This window comes from Elephantulus edwardii, unplaced genomic scaffold (assembly GCF_000299155.1).
Source record: "Elephantulus edwardii isolate Elephantulus edwardi_28Jun2011 unplaced genomic scaffold, EleEdw1.0 scaffold00028, whole genome shotgun sequence".
NCBI classification, from domain to species: domain Eukaryota; kingdom Metazoa; phylum Chordata; class Mammalia; order Macroscelidea; family Macroscelididae; genus Elephantulus; species Elephantulus edwardii.
The window spans coordinates 7,398,247-7,413,956 of NW_006399778.1; the positions used below are offsets into that span (position 1 = coordinate 7,398,247).

At 40.4% G+C, this 15,710-nt stretch overlaps 1 protein-coding gene across 2 annotated transcripts in view; it reads left to right on the forward strand.

Moving 5' to 3' along the window:
• The window catches only part of ASAP3 (ArfGAP with SH3 domain, ankyrin repeat and PH domain 3), a 64,890-nt gene that overhangs the window by 27,848 nt on the left and 21,332 nt on the right, over positions 1 to 15,710 (forward strand). The gene's annotated exons all lie outside the window — the stretch shown is intronic.

Here is a 15,710-nt window from a genome sequence, read left to right on the forward strand (position 1 = left end):
CTCTCTCAGGGAGGAGTGATAGGGAATGGCAAAGGACACAGACAAAGAAGATTAATCAGAACTGGCTTTGACAAGCACTGTGGCATTTGGACAAGAACAAACTGGGAGGAGGGTAGAGAGAATAGTGCAACAATGAATGAATGGAAACCCAAAATCTCTGTAAATGTTTATTAAAATTAATAAAATATAATTATAGAAAAAAAAAGAAGGTGTGGTGGTACTAGGAATATTGTAGCTAATGTTAGATGGATCTTAGCTGAAGGCAGGGGGTACCAGAGGAATATATATCTGTGTTTCATTGATTATGCAAAGGTGTTTGTGTGGGTCATAATAAACTGTGGCTGACTCTGAGAAGAATGGGAATCCCAGAACACTTGATTGTGCTAATGCGAAACCTATACTTGGACCAAGAGGCAGTCGTCAGAGCAGAGCAAGGAAATACTGCATATCTAAGCCTTTGATCCACCTAGTTTTTGTGATGTGAAATAAGGAGCCTGCTTCAGTTTTCTGCAGTTGTATACTCAGTTTTGCCCACACCACTTGTTAGAGACTGTGATCCTCGTTTAATGGATTTCAGACTTGATTCAATTAACAGCTGTGTCCATAGGTGGATAGATTTAGTTCTAGGTTTGCAGCTCTGTTCCACTGGCCCATGTGTCTGTTGTACCAGTTCTCAGCTGTTTTGACTACCCTGGGCTTTTTTTGTTGTTTTTTGTTTTGTTTTTTTACTACCCTGATTTTATAGTAGGTTTTGAAATTGGGAAATGTGAGACTTCTTGCTTTGTTCTCCTTCTTTAGTTGTGCTTTGCTTATCTGGGATCTCTTTCTTTTCTATATAAAGTTGATGATTAGTTTTTCTATCTCTAAAGAATGATGTGGGATCTGGATTAGAATTGCTTTATAGCAACTCAGGTTGGCTGAGGTTGCCTTCCCTCCTCTCCCAGGAGGGGGAACTTTCTTTACCTCACCCTCCTCTAGTCCTCCCTCAGACTGACTTCTCTCAGGCCCTATTCTTGTCCTCCCAACCCTCCTGTTGGAAGCCCCACCCAGACAGCAGTCCCCTGAGAAGCTGTCTTTTCAATATACTAATATATCAAGGACTCATTTTAGATAACTTAGTTGTGATTCTGGAGAAGAGTATTGAACACACCATGGACTGCCAAGAGAACAAACAGATAGATGTTGAAGAAAGTGAAACCAGGCTGCCCCATGAAAGCTAGGATTTTGAGGCTCTGTTTTAGTAGTCTGAAATCCATTAAACAAAAATCATAGTCTCTAAAAAGTGATGTTGGCAAAACTGAGTATACAACTGCAGAAAAAGGGAGGGTGACTATATAGGGTCCTAATTTATAGAATAAGTAGACTGTCAAACATAACTAACAGAAGATACTCCTTTCATTCTCATATTGGAAATATGAGAAATTTTCCAATGTGAGAATGAAGGAAAAGCATATAACCTTTACAAACATCCTTCCTGATTTTAAACCGTGTAGAAATTTTCAGCACAGAAGTAGAATCACCCAAATTTAACAATTATCCGTATTTTTTCAATTTTTTGAAATCTACCAGAACCTACCCTTTTCTTACTATAAATAATTTGGAATAGTCACAGGGATAGTACAAAATAATGAACTCTCATTACTCATCACCTAGTCCTTTTCTGTCTATACTCAACCTGTGCTATTATTTTGAACCAACCACAAACATCATATTATTTCATCCTTAAATATTCCATTGTTGTTGTAGGTGCCTTCTACAGCTCATAGTGACCTTATGAACAATAGATCAGAACCTTGCCCTATCCTTTAACGTCCTCATGTTCTCCACCACACTCAAGTCCATTGTTAGAGTCACTATTGTCAATCTGTCGTGTTGAGGGGCTTCTTCTCTTTCACTAGCACTTTGTCTTTCCCAGAATAATATGTTTATCTAAGGACTGACTTCTCCTGAAAACATGCACTTCCTTTAAGACAAGTGTGTTTATTCTTTTGGCAGTCTATGGCATAATCAATATGTTTTGCCAACATCTTAAGTCAAACCCATTGTCCAGCTTTCAGAAATATATGAAACAATTGAAAATACCATGACTTGCATTAGACATGCCTTAGGTTTTTTTTTTAAATTGTTATTTTGTGTGTGTCCGTGTCTGTGTACCGTCAGATCAGATCTGACTGGTACAGGAGGAGATTGTCCCTCCTTTCCCGGCAGAGCATCTATCTGGTGGATTCGAACCATGCGCCTCTGGGATTGCAGTGTAGCTTCTTGCCACTAGGCCACCAGAGCTCCCCTGACATGCCTTAGTTTTTAAACTGACATACTTACTCTTTAAAACTTTATAAAGGTCTTTGATAGAAGATATTTTTCCCCATTATGTCACATCTTTTGATTTATTGACTGCCACTACTATTGGTGTTAATTGTGGATTCAAGTAAAGTAAAATTATTGGCAGCTTCAGTCTTTTCTCCATCTGTCATATAGAACAGATCATTCTAGAGGCTGGACTTTATGAGTAGGGTTGTGGCATCAGGATTGAAGGAAGATTCGTCAACAACTTCCATTGTGCAGATGATACAACCTTGCTTGTTGAAACTGAGGAGGGCCTGACGCATTTGCTGCAAAGGCTCAAGTACTGTAGTCTGCAATATGGATTGAAGCTCAACAACAAGAAAATGAAGATTCTTAACCACTGAGCCAATTGGCAGCACCATCATAGATGGAGAGGACACTGAGAATGTTAACAATTTCCGCTTGCTGGGTTCCACAATCAACACTCTTGGTGCCAGCAGTCAAGAGTCAAAAGATGAATTGCTTTAGGAAAATCTGCTGTCACGGACCACTCCAGAGTGCCGAAGAGCAACAGTGTCAGTCTAGAAACTAAGATGTGCCTGATCTTCTACAACTACTAAAATAGAAAAACATCTGAGTATTGAAATTTTATATAAACAAAATTTCATACTTCCAGTCATACTTAATTTGATCTGGTAACTTCAACATTGTTTTCTGGTGTAAATACACAAAGACCTAGAGTAATAACAATTTAGTGCATGTTCCTTAAGCTTTTGTCCCATTTACACCAACTTAAAACATTTTCTTGATAATTCTGTGAGGATTTTTCATGAAAATTTTTTAAAACAATAAATGTGGGGAGCGCTGGTGGCCTAGTGGCAAGGAGCTGCAACTACAATCCCAGAGGCGCACAGTTCGAATCCACCAGATGCTTTGCCGGGGAAGGAGGGGCAATCTCCTCCTGTACCAGTCAGATCTGATTTGATGGTACACACACACAAAAATAAAATAAAAAAACCAACAAAAAACAATAAATGTAATCATCATTTCCCTTAAAAAATGTGCCTGATCCAGGCAATGATCTTCATAGTTACTTGCTATACATCAGAGAGCTGGACAGTGAAATGACAGAAGAAATGATGCCTTTGAGTTGTGGTGCTGGAGAAGAATATTGAACACACCATGGACTGCCAAGAGAACAAACAGGTGTTGGAGAGCTTGAAACAAGGCTGTCCCTTGAAAGCTAGAATTTTGAGGCTCTGTTTCCACACTTTGGGCATGTTGTTAAGAGGGACCAGTTCTTGGAGAAGGATATGCTTGGAAGGGTGGAGGGACAGTACAGGAGAGGAAGACCCCAGAGGAGATGGATTGACATAGAAATGGGGTATTGGGAGTAGGTCTATCAGAGACAGTGAGATTGACTCAGGATCGAGTAGAGTTCGGAGATACTGTGCATAGAGTTGCTGTTAATTGTAGTCAATGCAATGGCACATAACAACAACAATAATACCATGGTGTTTATTAGTCCAATGGTGAGGATTATTATTTTCTTGGTGTTAAGACATAGTCCACATTGAAGGCTGATCATCTTCTGTAAATGCTTCAAGTTTTCTTCACTTTGTTTAAGCAAGGTTGTGTCATGTGTGTGGCAAAGGTTGTTGAATCCTCTTTCAATCCTGATACCAAATTCTTCTTTATATAGTCCAGTTTCTGGGTTTATTTACTCAGCATACAGATTGAATAGGTATGGAGAAAGGATATACCCTTTACACACATCTTTCCTGATTTTAAACCATGCAGTATTCCCTTGTTCTGTTCAATGCTTTTTGGTCTATTCTATAGGTTTTGTAAGAATATAATTAAGTGTTATGAGATTCCCATTCATCTCAGTGTTGTCTGTGATTTGTTAAAATCCACAGTCACATGCCTTTATACAGGCAATAAAACACAAGTAAATAACTTTCTAGTGTTATTTACTTTCAGTCAAGTTCTGTCAGACATCAGTAGTGATATTCCTCTTTCCAATACCTCTTTTGAATCCATCTTGAATTTCTGGCAGTTCCTTGTTGATGTACTGTTCCAGTCATTTTAATATCATCTTCATCAAGATTTTACTTGCAGATAATATTAATAATATTTTTCATAATTTCTTCACTCTGTTGAATCATCTCATTTTTTGGGAATAGAACAAATATGGTTCTCTTCCAGTGACTTGGCTAGGTAGCTGTCTTCCAAATTTCTTGGCATAGACTTGTGAGCATGTCCAGAGCTACATCTGTTTGTTAAAACACTTCAGTTGGTAGTCCATCAATTCCTGGGGCCTTACTTTTTTGCCAACACCTGCAGTGCAGCTTGAACATCTTCCTTCATTATCTTTGGTTCTTGATCATATGCTCGTTCCTGAAATGGCTGTGTTGACCACTTCTTTTTGGTACAGTGACTCAGATTTCTTCAACATCATTTGCTGAGTCTACATCTATATTGCTTGTGATCTATATCACTTGCTATGGATCTGAGAGCTTGACAGTAAATAAGGATGACAGAAGAATTGATGCCTTTAAGCAATAATTGAGGAAAAATGCTAGGTATCCCAAGCACTGCCAAAAGATAAAAAAATGTATGTCTTGGAGAAAGTACAGTCAGAATGCTCCTTGGAGGCAAAGATGACAAAACATCATCTCACATAGTTTGCATGTGTTGCTGTTATGTACATCGAGTCACCTGTGACTCATAGCGACCCTGTGGACAGAAGCTCTGAACTATCCTGAGCCAACCTCATTGTCTTTGACCTACCTACATACATTACTCCATTTACTGTGTTAATCCATATCATCTACGTTCTTCCTCTCCTGCACTGTCCCTCCACACTTCCAAACATCATGTCCCTCTCCAAGACTTGCCCCTCCTGGTAACCTGCCCAAAGTACTTAAGATGGAGCTTCAAAATCCTTGCCTGCAAGGAGCAGCCTAGTATCATTCTCTCTAAGACAGATCTGTTCATTCTCTTGGCAGACCATGGTATGTTCAATACTCTTCTTCAACACCACAACTCAAAGGCATTGAGTTGTCTTCTTATATCCTTAGTCATTGTCCAACTCTCTGATGAATAGCAAGTAATTGCAAAGACCATGGCTTGGGTCAGGTGCACCTTAGTCTTCAGACTGACATCGTTGCCCTTCAGCACTCTCAAGAGGTGCCTGGCAGCAAATTTTCCCAATGCAATTCATTGTTAGGAGAGCATGTTGGGCATATTGTTAGGAGAGGCTATTCCCTGGAGGATATCAGGCTTGGAAAGGTAGAGGGTCAGTGAAAGAGAGGAAGACCCTCAACCAGATAGATTGACACAGTGACTGCTGCAGTGGGATCAATTATATCATAAATAATGAGGATAACACAGGATAGCTCAGGGTTCAGATCTGTTTTTCATAGGTTTGCTATGAATTGTACTCAACTTGATGGCACCTAACAACAACGACATCATTCTCGACATCATTTCCAAAACAACATTTCCAAAGCTATAAATCTTTAGGCAAGCAGACTGCCACAGCTTTCTCAGGTGGAATAACTCGTGAATTCATATCATTCATCTTCCGGTTAGCAGTGGAGTACTAACTCACTGCACCACGAGGGCTCTTTGGAAATGGAAAGACTAGTTTTCCCACTTACATCACTATTATGGTAGTAATTCTAACATTAACGTTGTTGTTAAGTCCTGTTAAGTTGACTTCGACTCACTGGGACCCTGTGAGCACCAGATCTGAACCTCCCCCTATCCTGTGCCATCCTCAGCACTTCTGCTTTGCTTCTGCCCATTGTGACAGTCACTGTGTCAGTCTATCTTGGTGAGAATCTTCCTGTCTTTCTGACCCACCCACCCTCCACCTTTCCCAGAAGGATGCCTTTTTCCAAGAACTGATTCTTCTTGACAACATGCCTAAAATGTATGTGACAAAATTTCTTTGCAAAACAGACTTGTTTGTTCCCTTGGCAGTCCATGATATATTCAGCCTCTTCTTTAAGACAGTTCCGAGGCATCAATTCCTCTTCAGTCATCATTTGTTGTCCAACTTTCAGATGCATAGGAAGCAATTGAAGAAACTATGGCTTGCATTAGGTATATCTTAGTCTTAAACTGACATCCTTACCCTTTAACACTTTAAGGAAGTCTTTGACAGAAGATTTTCCCAATATGACACATTTTTTTTATTATTTTTTGACTGCTTCTACCATGGGTGTTGTTTGTGAATGCAAGTAAAAGGAAGTTGTTGACAACCTTCAGTCTTTTCTCCATCTATCATGATTGATATCCACCGGTGAGAATTTGTGTTTGAGATTTAATTCTAACTGAAGACTGTAGCCTTTGATATTCTGCAGCATGTGTTTCAAATTCTCTTCACTTTCTGCAAACAAAGTTGTGTCATTGCATAATGCAGGTTTTTGATGAGTCTTCCTCCAGTCCTGGTGTGTTCTTTTTCATATAGTCCAGCATCTCAAACTATTTTCTCAGCATATAGATTGGATAGGTATGGAGAAAAGATACAGCCTTGACTTACACTTTTTTTTTTTACTTACACTTTTCTTGATTTAAAACCATGTAGCACTCCCTTGTAACACTCATTTTGTTGTTATGTTCCATCAAACTGACCCTGCTATCATGTTTTCAGAGGTAGTAAATTGCACAGGAAGGGACTGCACTTTTTCTTCTACAGAGCAACTGATGGATTTGAACCATGAGCCTTTGCCTTGTCAACACACTCCTTTACATTAAGTCACCAACACTCCCTTGTAACATTCATGTTGTTGTTGTTGTTATGTGGCATCGACTGGGTCAACTGTGACTCATAGCAACTCTATGAACAACAGATCAGAACTTTGCCCTACCCTGTGCCATGGATCCAAGTTAAATGAAATTGTTAACAACTTCAGTCTTTTCTTCATCTGTTATTGTGTTGCCTATTGGCCTGGTGGTGAGGATTTTAATTTTCTTGATGTTAAGGTGTACTCCATATTGAAGGCTATAGTCCTTGACCCTCTGCAACAAGCACTACAAGTCTTCGTTGCTTTCAGAGAGCAAGGTTCACTGCATAACACAGGCTGTTCATGAGTCATCCTCTGATCCTGATGCCACAATCTTCTTCATAAAATCCATCTTCTCAAATGATATGTTCAGCATACAGATTGAATAGTAACACTCATAGATTTAATATGTAACCTTGTTTGTATTACATAATACTACTTTTGTTCTCCAAAACATTAACTATGGTCCATAATTCATTAATTAACAGTTCTGTTTTCAGATTTCCAATTGTGTCATCATTAGCATAACTTTTTAAATTATGCTTTGTTTGTTTTTTAAAATCAGAATTCAAGTGAACATTACCACTTGTTGCTATGTCCTGTAAGTAGCTTTTATGATTCCTCCTTTGCCTTGTATGTTTTTTAAATTCACTTGTTAATGAATTCGCATCATTCACTCTGTAGGTCCACATCAGCTACTTGTGCTTATAGTTGTATCTCCAGGTGTGTGTAACAACCCCTTGCATTTCCTGTAACTTGAGAGTTGAGTCTAGCAATGAGAAGCCTCTTTTTCTTTTTAATTTAATAGATAATTTTACTGAATAATACAAAGTCTTACTTGGTTTGCTCTTTATGAGATAATATCTTAATTATTAACATATAAAAACCTCACTGCTTTTAAGTGAATTTATATAGTACATATAATTTAATCTTATTTGTGGGCATCAGAATCCATGATCAGAGGATTCCACCACCTCACAGAAGAATCCCTTTCAAATGCTAACATTTCATTGACACTCTTACTATAGTTATATATCTTTAGTAATGATTGAAAAAATGGATAAGGACAAATAGCTAACAAGTTCAAGAATTCTTTTAAAGACTTTTTTCCTTATTGATCATAGCAGTTGCATACACATTTTTAGTGTGGTCAAAGCAGTATATCAGGTGACTTCCCCCCCAATAGTGCTGATTATTATAATACAACTTCAAAGAGCCCTGGTAGTAACTCCATGGGCCTCTAGCATTTGAAGTCCTTCAGCTGCGACTGACAAGGGAATTAGAGTTCAGCCGAAGGGAACTTGAGTTCCAGGTCTGCTTAGCCACCTCTGAGTATTTGTGCTCCAACAATTTTCCTCACCACTCTGAGTCTCACAGACCCATTGACCAGATGGAAGGAGAAATTATGACTGTCTCAGGGAGGCTGTGAGCCTTGAACTGTGGATGCCAGTCTGCTTTCCAAGCTGCAAAGTCTGGTGTACATTTTACTTGTTGCTTTGTCCTCAGTTTGCTTTTCAAATGAGGCATCAAGCAAGGAATTGAGTTGAACCTTTGTTTCTCAGTCTGTAAAATGAGGAGGTAATGTTAGATTAGCTCTAATACTCTGTGATGTAATTTCTGGAGAGATAACATAGTAAGGAGAGACAACATAGAAAGGCTTTCATCCTGGTGCGAACCCTAGTTTAGGTGGAGAAACACTGTGAGCAGAGGGATGAGTCAAGCCCAGGGTCAGTGAGAATAAGTTCTAGGTCATTTGAGAATGTCTGCATGAGGGACTAAAGAGGCACCTGTGCTCCATATTATCATAATCCAAAGAAATAAATAATATCAAATGATGAAATGACATCTACAGCTCCCAAGGCATTTAGCCCAGTAGCTTTGCACCTGTATCCTTGATTGAATTGCAATAGTAAGCCAAGTTGCCTCTGAGCAATCACAAGAATGAAGAATGAGCCCTTTTGATGAATCCTAACCCAGGAAGGAGACACATAGAAGGCCCTTCCAGGCAAGAGAGCCGGGCAGAGCACTACTGCTTCCATCTCTGGGCTTCTGCCTACATATTCATGACTGTCAAGTCAATTCTGACTCATTGTGAGCCCATACAACAGATTGTAACTGTGTAAACCACACGTTTCCAAGACTGTAAATCTTTTTCTCCTGTGGAGGGGCCAGTGATTTCAAACTGCTGACCTTTTGGTTAGTAGCCGATTGTTTTACTACCATGGATCCTGTTCTTTCCTTCCCATGGAGAAGTGGTGGTGGTGGTGGTGGTGGTGGTGGGTGTGTCTGTGTTGTTTTGGGGCTGGTCTGGGGAACACAAAGGCATGGAATTCAGCTTTGTCAAGGCTGGTCAAGCAATGCTTCCCAAAAGACTCTGATGGTCATCCCAAGTGCAGACATGTTGCTGCCACTGTGTTTTACCTGCCTCTGCTCAGTGCCTACTCCAGCAGCTGCATGGAACCATGCTGCTCTCAGTCGTGAAAGAAATCTAACTGGCCATCAGTTCTAATCCAAAATCCATTGCCTGGATCTTTAGCATCTAAAAGCCCTTGAATGCTTTACGTGATGGGGAGTTCTCTCTTCCAAGGAATAACTTGTTGTTCCTTAGAAAAACCTTCTTCCCTCTGAGCTGAAATTAGTTTCTGTCTCCTTACCTTCCAATTATTGGTCCTGGGAACCCTCTCCAGAGCCAATATGAACATATTTCATTTCTTTCCAGGATAATGCTTCATGTTTTTGACGTTGATGATCTTGTTTCCTTTGGACAGGCCTTCCCCTGAGTTTGAGGGAATATTGAGAGTATGTGGTAGAGATTGTAGAGCTCAGAAGTCAATCAAGTTCCAGAATCAAAGAACGTCATCTGACTTACAGGGCAGTGTGGCAGTGCAGAGAGAACATTGGTTCTAGATTTGGCTAGATTTAGGTGTATGTCCTGCTGTCCAGCACTGTGTAAGGTTGGACTAGCTAGGGCAGACTAGCTAGATAAGTCACTCACCTACCAGCTTCATCCTTAAATTAGGGTTAATGAGGCTACCTCAGAAGGATGGCTAGGAGGGTGACCAGGAACATGCCTGGTTTGGAGCGGGCTTTCAGAACATGTAACGTCTTGTTCCCCGTGACTTCTCCAGAAGGTTTTCTGTGGCCCCAGGCACCTGAGATTTCCTGCATCTTTCCTGAGTAGGATCACTGGATTGAGGCAGGGAGCAAATACAATTAATTAGCTCAAGGAAAGTTATGCCATTCACAAATTGAATTCCATCTAATTTTTAAATAGATAACATTCTTAACATCTAATAATAGACAATATTCTGAGCACTTTTCCTATGTGAATTTATTTCATTTTCCTTACAACTTTATTATTCCTTAGAGATAAGGATGGTGAAACTTCTCACATATTTTGGGCATGTCAGGAGTGGCTAGTCCTTGGAAAAAGACACAATGTTAGGAAACACAGTCAGAGAAAGAGAGAAAGACCATAACACCTTAACAGGATGGATTCACGTGGTAGCTGTAATAATAGGCTCAAGTATATCAGAGATTGTAAGGATAGCACAGGATAGGGCGGGGTTCAAGATTATTTGCCATAGGGTCGCTAGGAGTTGTAGTCAACTAGATGACACCTCACAACAGTGACTGTAAAAATGGAGACACAGAGTGGCCACAAAACAAGCCACTGACAGAGCTGGAGGGAATGCAGTGCTGGTAGTGTAGGAATTGTAGTCATGATGGTGCACTGCTTCTCTGCAGGGTAGAATTCAACCAATGGTCCTCAGCTTTAATATGCATCAGGGAAACCCAGAGGCCTTCATTTTTTCTTTATATAATTTTCAAAAAAGTTTACAGAAAGATTGGATTTTCATTCATTCATTGTTGCACATTTCCCCCTTCTTTCTCCCTCATCCAGTCCACTTTATAATGTCCCCTTGTTCCAGATTGTTGTCATACCTATAACATCTAATCATATATTCCTTTCAAACAGATCTTCTCCTCATCTGTTCCAACGCAGTGTTCATTCTCTATCCACTCATTTCCTATCCTCCTCCAAATCACCATGTCAATCCTATTTTATAATAATAGTGTTATGCAGTATTTGTCCTTTTGTAACTGGGATACTTCACTCAACATAATGTTCTACTGGCTCACCCATATTGTGTAGTGTTTTAGAAATTCATTGTTTTTTTAATGCTGCATAATATTTCATTGTGTAAATGTACCACGTTTTTTCTGTCCATTCATTGGGCACTATAGTCTGCTTCCATCTCTTTGCTATTATAAATAACACGTCAATAAACATGAGTGTGCATACATCTGTTTGAGTCATGGCAATGGTTTCTTTAGGGTATATTTCCATTTGTGGAATTACTGAGTCAAATGATACTTCTATTTGTAACTTTTTTGAGAAAGCACCAGACCACCTTCCATAGTGTCTGTACTATTTTACATTCCCACCAGCAGTGAATAAGAGTTCCAGTCGCTCCACAACCTTACCAGCATTTGTTGTTTGCTGCCCTGTTGAACTTGGCTATTGTCCTTGGAGTGAGATGATATCTCATAGTTGTTTTGATTTGCGTCTCTCTGATAGCTAGGGATTTTGAACATTTCTTCATGTGTTTGTTTGCTATCTGAATGTCTTCTTTGGTAAAGTGTCTATTCATACCTTGTGCCTATTTTGTGATTGGGTTTTTTACCTTTTTTTGTTAAGGTGCTGGAGTATTCTATACATTGTAAATATGAGTTCCTTATCAGATATGTTATTACTAAATTTTTTCCCAGTCTGTGGTTTTCCTTTTTACCCTGTTGGAGAAGTTTTTTTTATGTGCTCAGAGGCCTTCTGGGCCCTGTGCTTAGGTTCTGATTCATGCAGTATAGGGTAAGGGAGTTTATTTCTAACAAGTTCCCAGGTACTGCTGATGCTGTGGTCCAGGAGAACCCCTGAGTGGCAGGGATTAAGTGGGCCTACCTCTGGTCTCAAGCATAAGTAGTGAGGGTTGATCTCATACAGAGTCAGATAATGAATCACAGTAAGAATCAGCCTCATATTTTCCAAATGCTGCAAGCCTCGCCACATGCTGTCTTGTCTATGACCTCACATAAGCCTCCCCACATTATTTTTTCCTATTTTTAACGAAGAGATTTAGAACTGGCTGGGCTAGTACCGCCTAGGAAGATAGTTTTAAGTGATATTAAGAGTTGAATCCCCACTCCTGATTCACCATCACTCTGTGGTAGCATTATTACAGGGATTCTGGACATCTCTCTGCCCTTACCGGTATACCTTCCCTTTCCCAAGCTACTGTCAGAATTTTTTTTAGTTTGAATCTCAGAGCCCCATAATACCATAGAGAGTGGTGTTATTTTTCCTTTATACCCTGATGTAGATGGTTTTCAGATACAACTACTCCTCACTCTTCTACATTGTTATGTTACAAAGACTAGGTCATTACATGAAATAAAAATTTTGTAAGAGTTAGAGCCCTTCCTTAACTTCATATGTTTCTCACTGCTCATCTGGCACCCTAGCACATCATGAGATAAATGTTGCACGGACGGATCCCTTCCCTACTCTTGGAGACCATGAAGGATTGTAGATGATGATGGTTATATGCTGCCCACTGCCATCTACCACCACCAATAACAACTCCTTATTTGTCCTCCATCTGCCCTGGCCTCTTGTAATCCTGTTTGATCCCCTTCCCTACCATCTCTTCCTACTTCCTCTTACCAACAATCCTGTCACTTTTGGCCTCTTGCTTAGCTTTTCCCTACCCCCATCAACCTTCAGTGATTCAACCATTGCTCTTAGAAACCTTGTAAGTCTGAAGTTAACCTTATTTCTATGGCTCAACTTTTATCCAACTAGATGGGCTTATAAGGTGAATAATAACACTGTGGAGGTACTCACTTCTTAAATAATCAACCACACCAAATCATAACAGCATTATTCACCCAGGGGATTTTTCCCCAATGTAAAAACTCAGAAGGCAAGAAAAGACAGGCTAGAACTATGAATGGAAATGAGAATCACAGTGAGGAAATGGGAAGAGTACTTTTACACTGTGGGGATGATAATTATTTCTAGAAAACAAAATTCCTATGAGTTGGAAAACCAATTGCTCTGTAAACTTTCACTCAAAGTATAATTAAAAACAAATATCCGCTTTTTGTGTTTCCAAAGTGCGGATGACTCTGACCAGACCACGACTGATCATTGAACCTCCTCTTCCCTGCCTCTTTGGCTCTTTTCGCTAAAGCTTTGAATTGAAAAAAACAAAACAAAACCAAAAAACCCTCCCTAAAAATCCCTTGCCAGGGAGTTTATTCTGACCCCTAGTGGCCTTTTAGGAAAGAGAAGAACTGCCCCAGAGAGCGTTCAAGGCTGTAAATCATTATGGAAGCCGAGTCCCCATCTTTCTCCTGCAGAGCGCCTGATGGTCTCTTTAAACCACTGACCTTTCATTTAGCAGCTGAACACTTAACTACTCCGCCACCAAGGCTCCTTCAAGCTGGAATAACCCAAAACATCCATGAAATGAAGAAACCCAGAATAGGCAAATTGCCCTAGGTTACACAGCCTCAAAGACTTACTTAATATAGTCCAATGGCTTCAAGAAATCTGCATTACCTCCAGGGTCGTGCATGCCTTCTATGACCATGGTTAGGATCTTTGAAAATACTGTTCTAAGCGTACCAATTCCATCGTGTTGAAGCATCTCTTTTTTGGGTGAAAGAGTCAGGGCTGGGGTTAGAGTAAACAGGGGTTGTGTGTTGGAGGCTTGTGCTTGGACATCCTTAGGAAGCCCTGCATCAGCAGTTATCCCACAGGGTGATTCTGGGCACAGTCCTTCCTTCTTTTTGCCTCAATTTCCTTGTCTCGGAGTTGGGTGCACTTTCAGCTTCGATGTTCTATGATTTCCAAGCTACCTGCATTTCATAAAAGTGTCATAAGGTTAGAAGAAGCTTCCATTGAAACAGTGGTAGGAGTTTTCTCATCTGGGCCAAGCCCACCTGGGACATGGAAGTGTTTTTTTTCTCTCTCTGTCTCTCTCTCTCCTGTCCTTTTCCACAGTCTGATGTTTGTTCCAATGCTCCTCGGCTTTGGAGGTGCCCAGCTGGTCCTGACTGTTCTCAGTGTTGGTGGACTGTGGTCTCTCTGTCCTCTTCCACTCTGGTATCTGAGATATATCATCTCCCTGCCCACCACTCCATGGTTCAAAATCAAGAAAAGAGTGTGCCTTTGTTTGCAGCACAGCTTCTGACCACTAGGCCACCAGAGCTCCCTGTGTATACTAGGATTTTATTATTTGAAGATTAATAAAATACATTCTTTGCTGTAAAAAAAATGAAATCAAGAAAAGAGTGTATCAGAGGTGTGTCCTTTCTCCATACCTTTTCCATCTATATGTGAACAGATCCTTCAGGAGCCTGGACTTTAGGAAGAAGAATGTGGCATCAGGATTGGAGGAAGACTTACCAACAAGTGTGTTATGCAGATGATACAACCTTCACCAAAACTGAGGTCTTGAAACGTTTGTTGCAGAAGGTCAAGTACTGCAGCTTCCAATATGGATTGTATCTCAACATCAAGAAAGCAAAGATTCTCACTACCCGGTCAATGGGAAGACTCATAATAGATGGGGAAAAGATGGAAGTGGTTAATGATTTTATCTTGCTCAGATCCACAATGAACACTCTTGGCATCAACAGCCAAGCAATCAAAAGACAAATTACCTTGGGTAAATCAGCTGTCAAGGACCTCTCCAGAGTGCTAAAAAGCAACAATGTCAGTCTAGAGATTAAGGTGTGCCTGATCCAGGCCATGGTCTTCTCAGTTTCTTGCTGTGCATCTGAAACTTGGACAATGAATAAGGATGACAGAGCAAGAATTAATATCTTTGAGTTGTCGTACTGGAGAAGAGTATTGAACATCCCATGAACTGCCAAGAGAACAAACAGGTCTGTCTTGGAGAGGATGAAATCAAACTGCTCCTTGTATGCAAGGATAGTTTTGAAACTCCATCTCATATCCTTTGGCATATTTCCAGGAAGGACCCGTCCTTGGAGAAGGCCATCATGTTTAGAAAGGTAGAGGGGGCAGCGCAAGAGAGGAAGACCCTGGATGAGATGGATTGACTCAGTGACTATGGCAATAGGGTCAGGTGTGTGAGTGAGACAGTGCGGTGGAATCAAGATAGGGCAAGGTTCAGAACCATTATTCATATGGTTGCTATGAGTCAGCATATAACACCACCACCACCTCCCAAAGGATACATCCTCCTTTCCCTCAGCATCACGTGGGAATTTGTCCAAGTTTTCATCTTTGGTTTTCTGCCAACCATTTTACACAAACTTGTCAAATTATTAACCTTCTCAGTGAGCCCAAAGTGCCATCCTTTTTTCACACACAAAATATCCAGGGCTCAAAGAAGGTAACAGCTTCATCTGGATTAACACGTTGGTTATTGCCAGTGGCAAGTGAGTTTCACACCCAGGTTTGTCACACCTCTCCCCACAGTGTCCTGTTTAGTCTCTGCATTGCTTGTTCTGTGTTGGAGTTGGGGAGAAAAGCCTGTAGTCTTCCTGGAGTTTTGTGACAGCTCTGTGGTTTTCCTGTGGGCTGGATGGGAGAAG